The sequence below is a fragment of the Dasypus novemcinctus genome, chromosome 15 (genome assembly GCF_030445035.2).
Source record: "Dasypus novemcinctus isolate mDasNov1 chromosome 15, mDasNov1.1.hap2, whole genome shotgun sequence".
NCBI classification, from domain to species: domain Eukaryota; kingdom Metazoa; phylum Chordata; class Mammalia; order Cingulata; family Dasypodidae; genus Dasypus; species Dasypus novemcinctus.
The window spans coordinates 18,989,901-19,003,130 of record NC_080687.1 but is presented as its reverse complement, the minus strand read 5'-3'; the positions used below and the strand labels follow the sequence as shown (position 1 = coordinate 19,003,130).

At 40.9% G+C, this 13,230-nt stretch overlaps 1 long non-coding RNA gene across 1 annotated transcript; it reads right to left on the bottom strand.

Moving 5' to 3' along the window:
- Positions 1–3,142: 3,142 nt before the first annotated feature.
- Positions 3,143–13,165, bottom strand: LOC131273404 (uncharacterized). Its single transcript, XR_009180597.2, has 3 exons — positions 12,604–13,165; positions 8,646–8,753; positions 3,143–4,810 (listed from the first exon to the last, which is right to left on the bottom strand). It is a non-coding gene; the product is annotated as an uncharacterized lncRNA (long non-coding RNA).
- Positions 13,166–13,230: the final 65 nt, after the last annotated feature.

Sequence of the window (13,230 nt, the reverse complement as noted above, 5' to 3'; positions counted from 1 at the left end):
CTCTATGCATTTGCTTATTCTAGATATTTCATGTAAGTGGTATACAATATTTGTCCTCTTTTGTCTGGCTTATTTGGCTCAACATGATGCCATCAGTGTTCATCCATGTTGTAGCATGCATCAGAACTTCATTCCTTTTTATGGCTGAATAATATTCCATTGTTTATCCACTTATCTGTTGATGGACACTTGGGTTGCTTTCACCTTTTAGCTCTTGTGAATAATGCTGATTTAAAATTGGCTTATAAGAATCTGCTTGAGTCCCTGCTTTCAATTCTTTAGGATATATACCTAAGAGTGGTAGACACTCTTTTTAAGAAGGCACTTTAAAGAACCTTAGTAAAATGATTTAGCATCTTCTAAAGCATTCCAGCAAGTTTCAATTCCAGCAGTGGGGAGTTCCTCTATGCAATTTTAGTTTGTGCTTCTCATATAGTGGAGACAGTCAGGTCCTGCTCTGTCGCATCAGTGAAGTAAGTGCAGCTCATCCTGCCTCTCTGTCCTAACTCTTTCCCAGCCTGCAAACATGCTGGTTGCCTGTTACTTAAAATATATCAGGTTTCAGTAGCCAGTGGCTTATTTCCTAATGGGACACTTGGACAGCCACAAAAAGGTCACCTGTGAATGTTTCCACTGTTTTCTCCTGTGCAGACCTCAGGAAGGGTGGCTGTGGCAAAACTGGGCCTTTGCCATATCCAGCCCCTTCCACCCACCCCCCCTCCACCCGCACCTGCCTCCACTGCACAGAACAGGTCTGGTGTGCTGCCTCACCTGCATAAACGGCAGGTAAAACTTCAGAACCTCAACCCCCCACCCACCTCAGAGTTGACCTTTCCAGAAGAATTTGCAAACAGCTCCAAGTTTCCCCCCGCCCCAAGTCATTCCTTGAAACCTCAGTTTCTCGTTTCCTTTACATAATTTTATTTCCTTAGGTTGGTGTACAGAATGCCTCGGGTCTCTTGTCTAGCTTTTATGTGGTCCCTGGGCTGTGACATATTCTGCTCCCATGCATCTTTCTGGATGGGAGTGCCCAACTAGCCACGGAAAGCCAAAGTGTGAATGAGACCAGGCGTCCAGGCTGTGCTCCTCCTCTTTTTCCCCCATTTGTTTGTAGAGTGAATATTTGTCATTTTATAGTGCTGGTTCCCAGGATGGATATGTTCATAGCTAGACCAATTTACTTCATGCTGACTTGAGATATGGGGTTATCAAAGGCAATTATTTGAAGTACATCGAAGAGGGAGTGAGACCACCAAGCCAAAGAAGCAATCATGATCTGTGCCTGACTTTACTATGGAGGACTGACAGCATATGGACATGGTCATTCTTCTAATGCACCCTGAAACCTAACCAGGCATCCCACAAGGGACAGATACTTGAAACTGAAAATCGGCAGTTGCTTGGGGTGGGATTTAACACAGCACTATTAGCATTACTGGGGGAAAAGCCAAAATATATCAAGCTCTACTTTTTAAAAATTAACTTCCATCATTTAAGAATGACAGCACACCATAATAGCCATTACACTGAAGCCAAGCTGAGTGGATGAAGCCAGCCATAGCTCTCAACTATGTTCTTTCATCCCATAGCTTGCCACTTACACATCTCTCGTAGAACAGCTCAGTTCACCCTGCAAGCACTGAATAAATACATTTCCTGGGGATGTAGGAAGGGGAGCAATCAGTACAAACTTCTTTAACTTAGACTGAGCAACTATCATTTGCCCTTTTCCTAGTCTCATTTCAAAGACTCCTGATGGAACAAATATGTGATGTGTGAGATAATAGCTGCTTGGAGACTAGACATTCTCAGGGCAACTGGGGTAGCTAACATACCTGTGGTAATAGCAGCAAGTCCCCAGATTGCAACTTGCTCACTGTCCATCACCCAGGAAAGGAATTGGCTGAGTCTCATGTTGGATGCTGCAAACCAGCAACCTCAAGAATCAGGAGGGCTCTCTGTCTGTGGCTATGGAACCTCTCACCTTGCCCACAAGGTTGCTTCCATCATGCTACTCTCATTCTCAACAGCACCCCAAGCACCCAGCAATCCAAATCCCTTAGAGATAAAATCTAAATCCCTTACTCTTGAAGCACTGCTCAGTCCCCCATTGACATCCTTTTCTGCCACTACCCCCTGAGAAAAGCTGTCTGCCAGTTCTCCCAGGAATGCCCTTTTCCTGCCTATGCACGCCCTCCTGTGCAACTCTGCAGGCACTTAATCTACCTAGACTTGACCTTCAAGAAGTATGCCTTCCCCCCATCATTCCAATCCATAGAGCTCATTTCTTCCTCTGCTCTTCAACCCTCATGCCTGAACCACTGGCTCAGCACTGGACCATCCACTGGCTTGTGACATCTCTGGGAGTGATATGTCTTATCTCCTCCCACAGGAAGGACCAGATAGGGTGCTACACACAGTTAACAAGACTCCAGCAATTACTTCATGCATAAATACTGAGGGTCTGCTTTTTGTTCCCTGGAAATGTGGCAGCTGATGACCAAGAGGGCACCTCCCTCAGAAGAGGCAAATTTCTGCAAAGCATATAATATCCTTTCTATCATTTACTTCCATTAAAAGATGAAGACAATGCTTATGCATTAGGAAGTTAGGCAACAGTGCAGAATTGTACTTGGCTGAAGTTTATTGTTGTTTTTGCTTTTTAATTCTCATTGCAACTCCAGGAGACCCTTAGTCAGTAGAGGAACTTCTGGGGTAGTCATAAACTGGTGAGGAGAGACAATACAGGTGTGAGGGCGGGGTTGGGCAGGTGTGCGTAGGAGAGGAATCCAGAGAGGAAGAGGAGGGCAGGCAGTAAAGGCCCTGCTGATCCAGATGTGAAGCAGGAAGTGGATCGTCCTCTTCCCATTATCACCTTGATTCTCTTCCTTGTAGTTTTTAAAAATTAATTTATTTCCCATAGCAGTTGCAGGTTTACAGAAAAAACAGGCAGAAAGTACATAGTTCCCATATGCTCCCTCACATGTGCTGGCACACAGTTCTCCCTGTTATTAACATTCTGCAGTCATGTGGTACATTTGTTATAATTGACAAACCAATATAATTACAGTGATATTGTCGGAGTCACGGACCCGAAGGGTATCAGGAATGAAAGACAAAGAGAGATTGGGATCAGGGGTTCTGAGAGCATTGAAACCTCAAGCTCATCAGACAACTTTATTGTTTACAAGGGGCTCTTTATGTACCATAGTGTACATGTCAAGAAGCAGGCAAAGGTAGCCTATGTGCCAATAAGCACAAACATAGCACAAACATAGCGTACATGACATTAAAGAGCAACACATATTAACTATCAGCATTACCCATAATCTAAGGAATTTTTTAAAATCTTATCTCAAGGTAAAGTGTCTACAAAAGGAATGTGCTCATCTTTTCTTTCACCTTTAACAACTTCATCCCATTTGCCAGGAACTTCCAATCACCACATTCCTTAGGTTGCAAGCGTAGCTATCGAGACAGCACTAGCATGGAGACAGCACGTCTCTCCTTGAGAGGCCACTGTGCCTCAGTTTCCAACATCTCTCCCTTTCTGTTTTTGTTGAGGTGACCATACCCGTCTTAGGTTGCCCTCCTCTGAGAGTCTTACCCGTCATTGACTACTGGCCAAGCTCTTCGACTTGGGGAAATTATTGAAGTGCTTTTGCTAGCACCAGATTATTCACGTGTCCCACAGCTGTTACGCTTTGCAATTTTCTTTGAAAGCACTGTCCAGCACAGGTGAGAATCATGAGCAACAGAACAAATATGATTAGCCCCTATTCCTAAAGCAGATAGGAAATCACCAATTAACTGGGTTAAATTTTGTAAAATGTGAAATCATATCTGAGAAAATATCCTTATCATCAGCTACATGAATTTGATCTTGAGACATTTCTAATAATTTTTCTTTGTAATTCCATTATTTCTAGAGATATTACTTTATGGCCTAATAAATGATTCTCAATTTTTTCCATACTATATCTGACGAATTATATGCAGAGTCATACAGAAATTACTTTCATTCCAACCACACCTCAATCCCCTTAACAAGTTTAAATTATACAATTGATCTCCAATATGCAAAACAGCAGATTCTAAATCATTAACCCAATTATTTAACTGTTCACCAATGTGCTCTTAGCTATGCCACAAATCACTAGCATTTTTCATTCTTAATAGTTATCTTACCAGTTATGAAAACAAATGGATCTCCAACACATGTTTTAAAATGATATGTTTAAGGGTCAAATACTGTCCTGTCCACAAATTCTTTTGCAGGTTATGACTATGAGTGTCATTAGTCCAAGGGGCCAGTATCCATTTTCCTTTGTGATGTTAACAGTTTCTGTCACAAAAGCATAAGGAGAGAGCACACAGGCCCAAAGTCCATAGGCAGACACAAGCTGCAAGTTCACAGTTCCAGAATTTGTAAAGTTAATGTGATGCATGGCAGCAATTGCCATAGGTCTCAGTGAAGTATTTTAATCTCTGGCCATATTTCCACATTTCCCCCTTTTTGTTTTAGTAAGATAATGAATACAGCTCCAGTGGGTTTGAATAGTGCATCTGAGGGCTCATTCCTCTCAAGAGCAGGAGGGATCTGATGTCACAGTCATTGCAGTAGGCATGAAGGAACTTAAGGGAGATGTCTATGAGCTGTTGGTGAATAACAGGCAGCTGGAACTGCTGGGCTAGGCGTCACAAGGTTTGGTACTCATGATATTCATATTTCTGGTGGAGCCACTCTGCCTTTTCTCAGGTTTCAGTGGTAGGGCCCTGGATCTTCACAAAGGCATCTGCATCAGCAGTCCTAAAAGGGATGTTAGTGAGGTGGGCAGGAACATGACAGTTACCTGTTACTACTAGCAGGTATCCCAGATGTTTTTTCATAATTTGAGGGTGATTTACAACAGTCCATCATTTCTGTCTTGTTTTTAGTATTTGCAATCTACCCCTGGATAGGGATGGCAGTCTTTAGAGTGACCAGATACTATTGGGTTAAGTCTTTCACTTTTAGCAGGACCTCCTATGCTGCACACAATTGCCTTTTTATATTGTACTTTTGGTCTCCTTCCAGAATTGTGATTAAAACCCAAGGGTTACTTGTTTAGAATTTTGCTTTTGCCACAAACTTCACCCAAAGTCAATATGGGTGCTTGCTACATCCAATTCATAGGCTAAGTTAATGTCCACAATTTACCTTCCTTTTATTATTATTTAAAGCAGCTTGCTGGAGGTTTTCCTACTTCCATGAAGGACTTTTCCCAATTAATACATACAATGGTTTTAACATTTGAGCTAAATGAGGGATGAAAGATTTTTAGCACTTCAACATTATTACAAACTCTATTAAGATGAGAAAACATTGCATTCCATCAGTTATAACAAGAGGGCATAGTTTTATCCCACCCAACCAAACCACATTTAGGAATTTGATAGAGCAGCAGGGACTTTGCAGCCTGTCCCAATTGTTTGCTTAGTTCAGGCTCTTAAGATAAGATAGTGTTGTCTCTGATGTTTCTTTTCATTCTGAAAAAAGGATTACTGGTTAACATAATGTCATCATTAGAGTTTCAGCCACCATTTTTATTTTTATTTTTATTTTTTTTTACTCAGATAGATTATTATCATCATGCCAGGACAGATGGTTGGGCTATGCACACAGCCTTGGGGAAGCACTGCAAAAGTCCATTGTTGACTTTTCTACAGGTAGGAGACTGCAGGCTGGCTTGACTTGCATAAGGAAATACTAAAGAAAGTCTTAGCACATTTTAAAACAAAGTGATAGCGACATAGCTGGACATTAGCTTCTTGCAACAAACTAGCAATATTTGTGACTGCTGCATACTACAATGTTGTTTTAATTTATGATAAGAGGTTGTTTCTGTGACACACACCTTTTTATAATAATTAAAACTATAATTAACCACATTATACTTCTGTTTAATATTATGCTGAAATATTGGTAAATTTATATGCTCAAGTATTTATTTGAAACTTTTACTCATACAACTTTAATTAACAGAGGGTTAAAAAATCTTGCTAATTTTATAACACTTTTAAACAGTCTTAATTTATAACATATGAAATGAACTTAACTGTTACTTTTTCTTTCAAAGTAAAAGAACAAATCTCTTGTAATTAGTTTGAAATAAAAAGCTACTTTTCAGGATTGGATTTTTAGAAAGCAGGTTTAAACATTATTTTCCTTTAAAAGAGATAAGACATTTTCTTCCTTGAACACTCAGGAAATGATGAGGTTAAAGCACAAGAAACTATTTTGATAAAACACTTTCTTCATATACTGATTATTCAGGATAAAAACTTTTCACAAACTTTTACCAAAACAGACTAATGATTTGAGAGACTTTGAAAAAGGACAAAATTTTTAACTTTGCATTAGTATACTATTTGATACTAAACCTTTAAAAATTTTATAGACAGACCCATCAAATTTTACTCCACTTAAATCATAAAAATTTCTTTTCCACGAACCTTCTACACTTTCAGTATTCATTCATGTTTTGTCCCACATTTTACTCTTTCCCAATAATCAATCATTTTATCTTAGAAAAAAATTATTACTATTATTTTTAATAATAAAAACACATTCTATATATTCCACATACTAAGTTACCAGGCAAACTTCTTACAACATAATTGCCATCAACACTAAACAAGCTTGTTAAAATAATGAACTTTTCTTCACTTTAAATACTTAGTAGCATTCAATATCAGAAACAGTCTTTTAGAAGCAAGTTGGCAGGGGAAGCTGGCTGCCAACAAGTTTTCCTGTTTTAAAATTACCTTTTGTTATTAGTATTATCAATTCAGGTTTTGTTTAATAAAGACTTTTTGGAATTTCCATTTAAATAACTTAATTTAAACAATGCTTCATTAAACTTCTTATAATTATTTATAACCATATGGACTATAATTATATTATTTTAAGACAAATTTTACCTTCACAGAACACATTCCCTTACTTAAAGTTACCACAATACCTTCTATAACTTGCCACATGCATTTAGGTTCCAAAAGTTTATGAAAATTAGCCATCCTACTTTAGGACAAAACACACCTTTTTGAAAAAACTTATAAACTTCATTCAGCATTACCACAAACTTTTAACCTTTATTAATATTCATATAAGTTTTACACCCTTCATTTTATCCTGTGAAGAAAAATAAACTATTCATTTCAATCTAGGCAAGAACAACTTTTTATGAAAAGACTTACAGTAATTTTGTTAATCAAGACTTACAATTTTTATTATTGTAGAGATCTTATCAACATTTAAACTTATGTATTAATATAATAAACTTTATTAATATAAGTGCTTATTTAATTTTTGGCCATTTGAATAGAGCTCTTTTTAAAATTTTTATTAATTTATATTACCATCCAGAGGTATCAAAATATACACTGACATTGAATGAACAAACAGACACAAAACAATTACAACACATTAACAGAAACATACAGTTTACAATTAACTCATAATTCTTACTTTCTTGGTATAGCTGTTTTTAAGTTCTCCGTTATAGCACATCTTAGATTTCACTTTTTAAGGTTTCTTCTGGAATCCATGTTGCCTCTAACATGCAAGCTTGTACTTGGAAACATTTTTATTAGCTATCAGCAATCAGTTAAGATAACTTGAGCCGCATAAATGTAGCTAAGCTCTTATTTAGCAGGTTAGACAGATCATTAACACACATTTTTGGATTACTACTCTGTAAGACTATACTGAGACTTGAAGTTCAGGAGTAAACTATTGATTTAAAACTGAAAATTCCTTTTTAAACCTTGATAAAAATTTTGTACTAATTTTATTATCTTGGTTAAATAGGCCCAATGAGAATTAGCATGGAAACAAAACAGAACACCAATGTTGCCATGTTTTTCTCTTTTTCCAGTGGCTTAACTCTATTAACCCCCACTAGCCCACAGCTACATTGTCATGTAGACAGCAGAGGGTTTGCAGAGTTGCTGCCAGAATAGTTTCCTTATCTTAGTTAACACTTTAACAGAGAGTTTTCTTACAAGCCTGATTTCACTAACAAGGACTTTATTTAGTATTTTTACCTGTTTTAAATCTTTCAATAGTTTAAAAGTTATTAGTTCAAGATGGAACTCAACACCTCCCTGAGGATTATTAGCATCTGATGGAGTTGGTCATAATATAACCAGAAAAGCTGATAATCATTGCATGGCCTCCGGATCCCCTTGTTGAGATCTGTGCAATAAACAGGGCATTAAAGGTGTTTGAGGAATGGAGTTAGGAACAATTATCTTATGAATATAGGGTAAAGCGTCTCATTGTAAAGGATCTAAGGCGGCAGCAATTGGCTGGCACAAAGCCCACACAATTAATCATATAGTTTCTCCCTTTTGATATGCTCTACGCAGCGCCCTCATTACCTGTTTCCACTGTTTCAGATTCAAAAGATTTTTCCTTTGCAGCTGAAACCAATAACAGTGTTTTTGTACTAGAGCAAAAAGTTCAAGTAAATCAGCAGTTTTCACTGCGACTCCGACAGTTTTTAAAAGAGATTTCAGTACCTGCGAATATTCTTCCAGACGTCCTGGTTGATTACCCATACCCTGATGCTAGCAGAAACAAAATCAATTAAAATTCTTACCTTTATTTTCTGACCCGGGTCACTCTACAATGGACGTCTCAACCTTTCAGGAAGGTTTCCAGTTTCCACGTTCCCGATACTGCCATGGAAGAATCTCTGCTACAGTAACTACTTCGGGCCCCACATTGGGCACCAGTTGTCGGAGTCGTGGACCCAAAGGGTATCAGGAATGAAAGACAAAGAGAGATTGGGATCAGGGGTTCTGAGAGCATTCAAGCCTCAAGCTCATCAGACAACTTTATTGTTTACAAGGGGCTCTTTATATACCACAGTGTACGTGTCAAGAAGCAGGCAAAGGTAGTCTACAGGCCAATAAGCACAAACATAGCGTATGTGACATTAAGGAGCAATATGTATTAACTATCAGCATTACCCATGGTCTAAGGAATTTTAAAAAGTCTTATCTCAAGGTACAAAGTCTAAGTGTTCTATTCACTACAAAAGGTATGTGCTCATCTTTTCTTTCACCTTTAACAACTTCATCCCATTTGCCGGGAACTCCCAATCACCGTATTCCTTAGGTTGCAAGCATAGCCATGGAGACAGCACTAGCATGGAGACAGCACGTTTCTCCTTGAGAGGCCACTGTGCCTCAGTTTCCGACAAGATATTATTAAAGTCCATAGTTTACATTAAGGTTCACTGTTTGTATTGTGCAGTTCTATGATTTTGTTCTGTCTTCTTATTTTTCATTTTTTAAATAAAAAAAAACAAAAAAATTTTCATTTTTATTGTGCTAACATATGTACAACATAAAATACCCCATTTTAACCACTTTCAAGTATACAATTCAGCAATGTATATTGTACATTCACAATGCTGTGCTACCATCAATACCATTCATTACCAAAACTTTTTCATCACCCCAAACAGAAACTCTGTACCAATTAAGCATTAACTCCACGTTTCCTACCCCCATCCCAGTCCCTGGTAACCTGTAATTAACCTTCTGGCCAAATTTGCATATTCTAATTATTTCATATATGTGAGATCATACAATATTTGTCCTTTTGTGCCTGGCTTATTTCACTCAATATGATGTCTTCAAGGTTCATTCATGTTGTAACATGTATCACTTTTTACAGCTGAATAATATTCCATTTCCATTGTACATGTATACCAGCTTTGTTTATCCATTCATTTTCTGATGGACACTTGTGTTGTTTCCACCTTTTGGCTATTGTGAATAATGCTGCTGTGAACAGTGGTGTGTAAGTAATCTGTTCACTGTTCGAGTCCCTGCTTTCATTTCTTTTGGATATATACCTACTAATGGGATTGCTAGGTCATGTGCTAGTTCTATACTTAACTTTCTAAGGAACTACCAAACTGTTTTCCACAGTGGCTGCACCATTTTACATTCCCACCAATAATTCACAAGGGTTTCTATTTCTCCAGGTTCTTGGGAACACTTGTTATTTTCTGTTTCTTTACTAATAACCATTCTAGTGGGTGTGGTGATATCTCATTGTAGTTTTGATTTGCATTTCCCTAATGGCTAATGATGTTGAGCATCTTTTCATGCATTTACTGGCCATTTGTATATATTCTTTTTTTTTTTTTTTTTAAAGATTTATTTATTTATTTAATCCTCCCCTCCCCTGGTTGTCTGTTCTCGGTGTCTATTTGCTGCATCTTGTTTCTTTGTCCGCTTCTGTTGTCGTCAGCGGCACGGGAAGTGTGGGTGGCGCCATTCCTGGGCAGGCTGCGCTTTCTTTCGTGCTGGGCGGCTCTCCTTACGGGGTGCACTCCTTGCGTGTGGGGCTCCCCTACGCGGGGGACACCCTTGCGTGGCAGGGCACTCCTTGCGCGCATCAGCACTGCGCATGGGCCAGCTCCACACGGGTCAAGGAGGCCCGGGCTTTGAACCGCGGACCTCCCATGTGGTAGACGGACACCCTAACCACTGGGCCAAGTCCATTTCCCCTGTATATATTCTTGATTTAAGTCCTTTGCCCAGTTTTTATTTGGGCTATTTGTCTTTTTGCTGCAGGAATTCTTTATATATTCTGGATATTAAATCCTTATCAGATATATGGTATATTTTCTCTCATTCTGTAGATTGTCTATTGTACTTTTGCATCCTCAAATTCACAACTCACGAGCCAAATGATGGAAATCCCTTTACACAGGACTCAGCTGGGGAGTGTGGAGGGTGCTTCAAGGGACCCCAAGTAATCAACACACAAAAGGCTATAACTCAACCACTTTTCTGCCTCTTTCCCCACCTCTCCTAGAGGGTGCAAAGGAATAGAAAAAAATCTAATCAACTAATTCTAAGTAATACAAACCTTGCCATCTTCCCCATGGAACTCTCTCTCCTTTAATCTCTTAAAGCACTTAGAGTCTACCCCATTTAGTGCCAAATTATTTTCTCTCAGACTGCCTTCTATTAATTTTGCCTCTTCAATTCATGTAGAGCATGGCATTATTTTAGCACCCTTTCTCACCACCACCCCCTATGTCTTGTATATTTCTAGTACATGACTAAAAATAATTTAGGAATAGTTACACATATCATGTCAACCTGTCCCCAGTAAGTAATACTTGTCAATCGGAGGACTCTTAGACCCTTGGCATGAAATTAAGAAAATCAAACATCTAGCAGAAGCTGCTCTTAGAGTGTATGGGTGGAGACAGTGTTACAGCTTGTAGTCTGGGCTTTTGGGCAACCCAAGGAAGGTCATTAAAACAGGGTGGAGTTCAGGATCCATTGCTCAGAATGGTGTGGGTGATAGTCTTGGAGCCAAAAGGAGTTGAGTAGGTGGTTCTGAGAGGAAATCCACTGATGGTTCTACCAGGTGGGCCCTACTCTAGGTGCCTGCATCTCAGATATCTGTGGCCATGGGGATTGAAAGAAATTCCCCTGTCCATTCTCCTCAGGAATGGTGGGGTGTCTGGACACTGGGGCAGGGTGCTTGCAGCAACAAAGGTGGGTATGGAGTAGGGTCCCATTTGTCCTCTTGGCTGGATGTCAACACTCCTAGGGCACCCAGTGGCATCAGAGGCCACCCATGGACCACAGCAGCAGTGGTTGAGATGGGTCCTTGGCAGAAGCCCAGAAAGGCCCTTGAGAATCTGACAATGGCAACTCTTTTGTCCAATTTGGTAGTAACACTTTTCCTAACTTAACACCAACAGGAAAAAGTAACCATCATCTCTAAGCGAGCTTTATAATTTACTAATTTTTGAACTGCCACCAACTTTCCCTTAGGCCCACTCCTCCTCTCCCATCTTTCACTCTCCTGTTCCTCCAACCAAGTCAATATGAGTTGGTTTCCTGCTCTTAGGGCTTGAACTGGACTTGAGGCCAGGATGGTCTCTCTGGGCATCCTGCTTCTCTATCCTATAATTCACCTAAAATTTGCAGCAAAGGCTTGAATGGTTGGTGGTGAGCAGCCGTCACCTGTGCCTGCGAAGCCCCTTTGTTGGATTCCCAGCAAACAATGAAACATTGGTTTCATACAAGTTTTGCATCTCCTTACCCTTATCTGCTAACCTTCCCTTTGAAGAGCATTCTGGAGGGGAGAAGGAGGGGGGAAGTGTACAACACAGATCTTCTCAGAGATCCACTTTTGCTTGAATTTGGACTAGAATGTCCCCTCAGCTCTAAAGTATCTGTGATGTATGCACATGAACTGATGGTCCCTGCTCCACAGTGGGAAGACCCCGGACTTCAAATTCTGCCCTCTCTGGCTGGGGGAAGAGGAGGAGGATCTGTGCGTGTAGCATTTGTGGGAGGCAGAGACTCCATCCCAGGCCTAAGTGGAGTGGTACCAACCCAGCTCAACTAACAGCTTTATCTCTGGGCTCCTGGCTGCCAAGTCCCCAGGGTCCCATGGTCCCTGCCCTCCCCCCACTTTCCCACCACACGCCCCTCAGGCCGTGCCATAGTCCCCCATCTCTCTGGCCCATGCCCCCCCCCCCCCAAATTGTTTCAGAACTCCCAGATTCTCACCTGGATCCTGCACAGTGATCCAGCTACTCCTCAGTCTCTCAGTTACTCCCAAATCCCCTCTGGGGCTCACGTTCGCCTATAGCAGCACACTCCTCAAACGAATCGGTCTTTTATTCCCAGAACCCTTTCTGAGAGGGCAACTGCTCTTCAGAATTTCCGTCTCTGCCTATATATTTTCTAAATCCTTCTATTCGGTAAGCAAATTAATTTCATAAAAGACAAGCAAGTGCAGATTTTCACAGAGCTCGAGCAAGGGCTTGAATCTGTGGAGAAGCCTTTGCCGCCACCGCAGCCAAAGTCAGGGCTCTCCGTGTCGCCTACGGATGGTCCCGCTGATCCCAGGAAGGACCCCGCGCGGGACCCAAGCAGGGGACCCAAGATGCAACCGCAGAAAAGGACCCAAAATGGGACTCCTGGACCGTCCCCTGGCGGGAAGGCCAGAAGGGACCCCAGAAGGCGATCCCCGGGCGGCCCCAGGCGGAGTCCAAGGCGCCATCCGCCGACGCTGCCGCCGTCTCCACGCGCCCCGCGCGCGGGTGTGAGGGCGCGCAGGCTCCGGCGTGCGGGCAGGTACTGGCGGCGGGGCAGGGGAGCGGGGGCGGGGCCGGCGCGTTTAAAGGCGCGAGC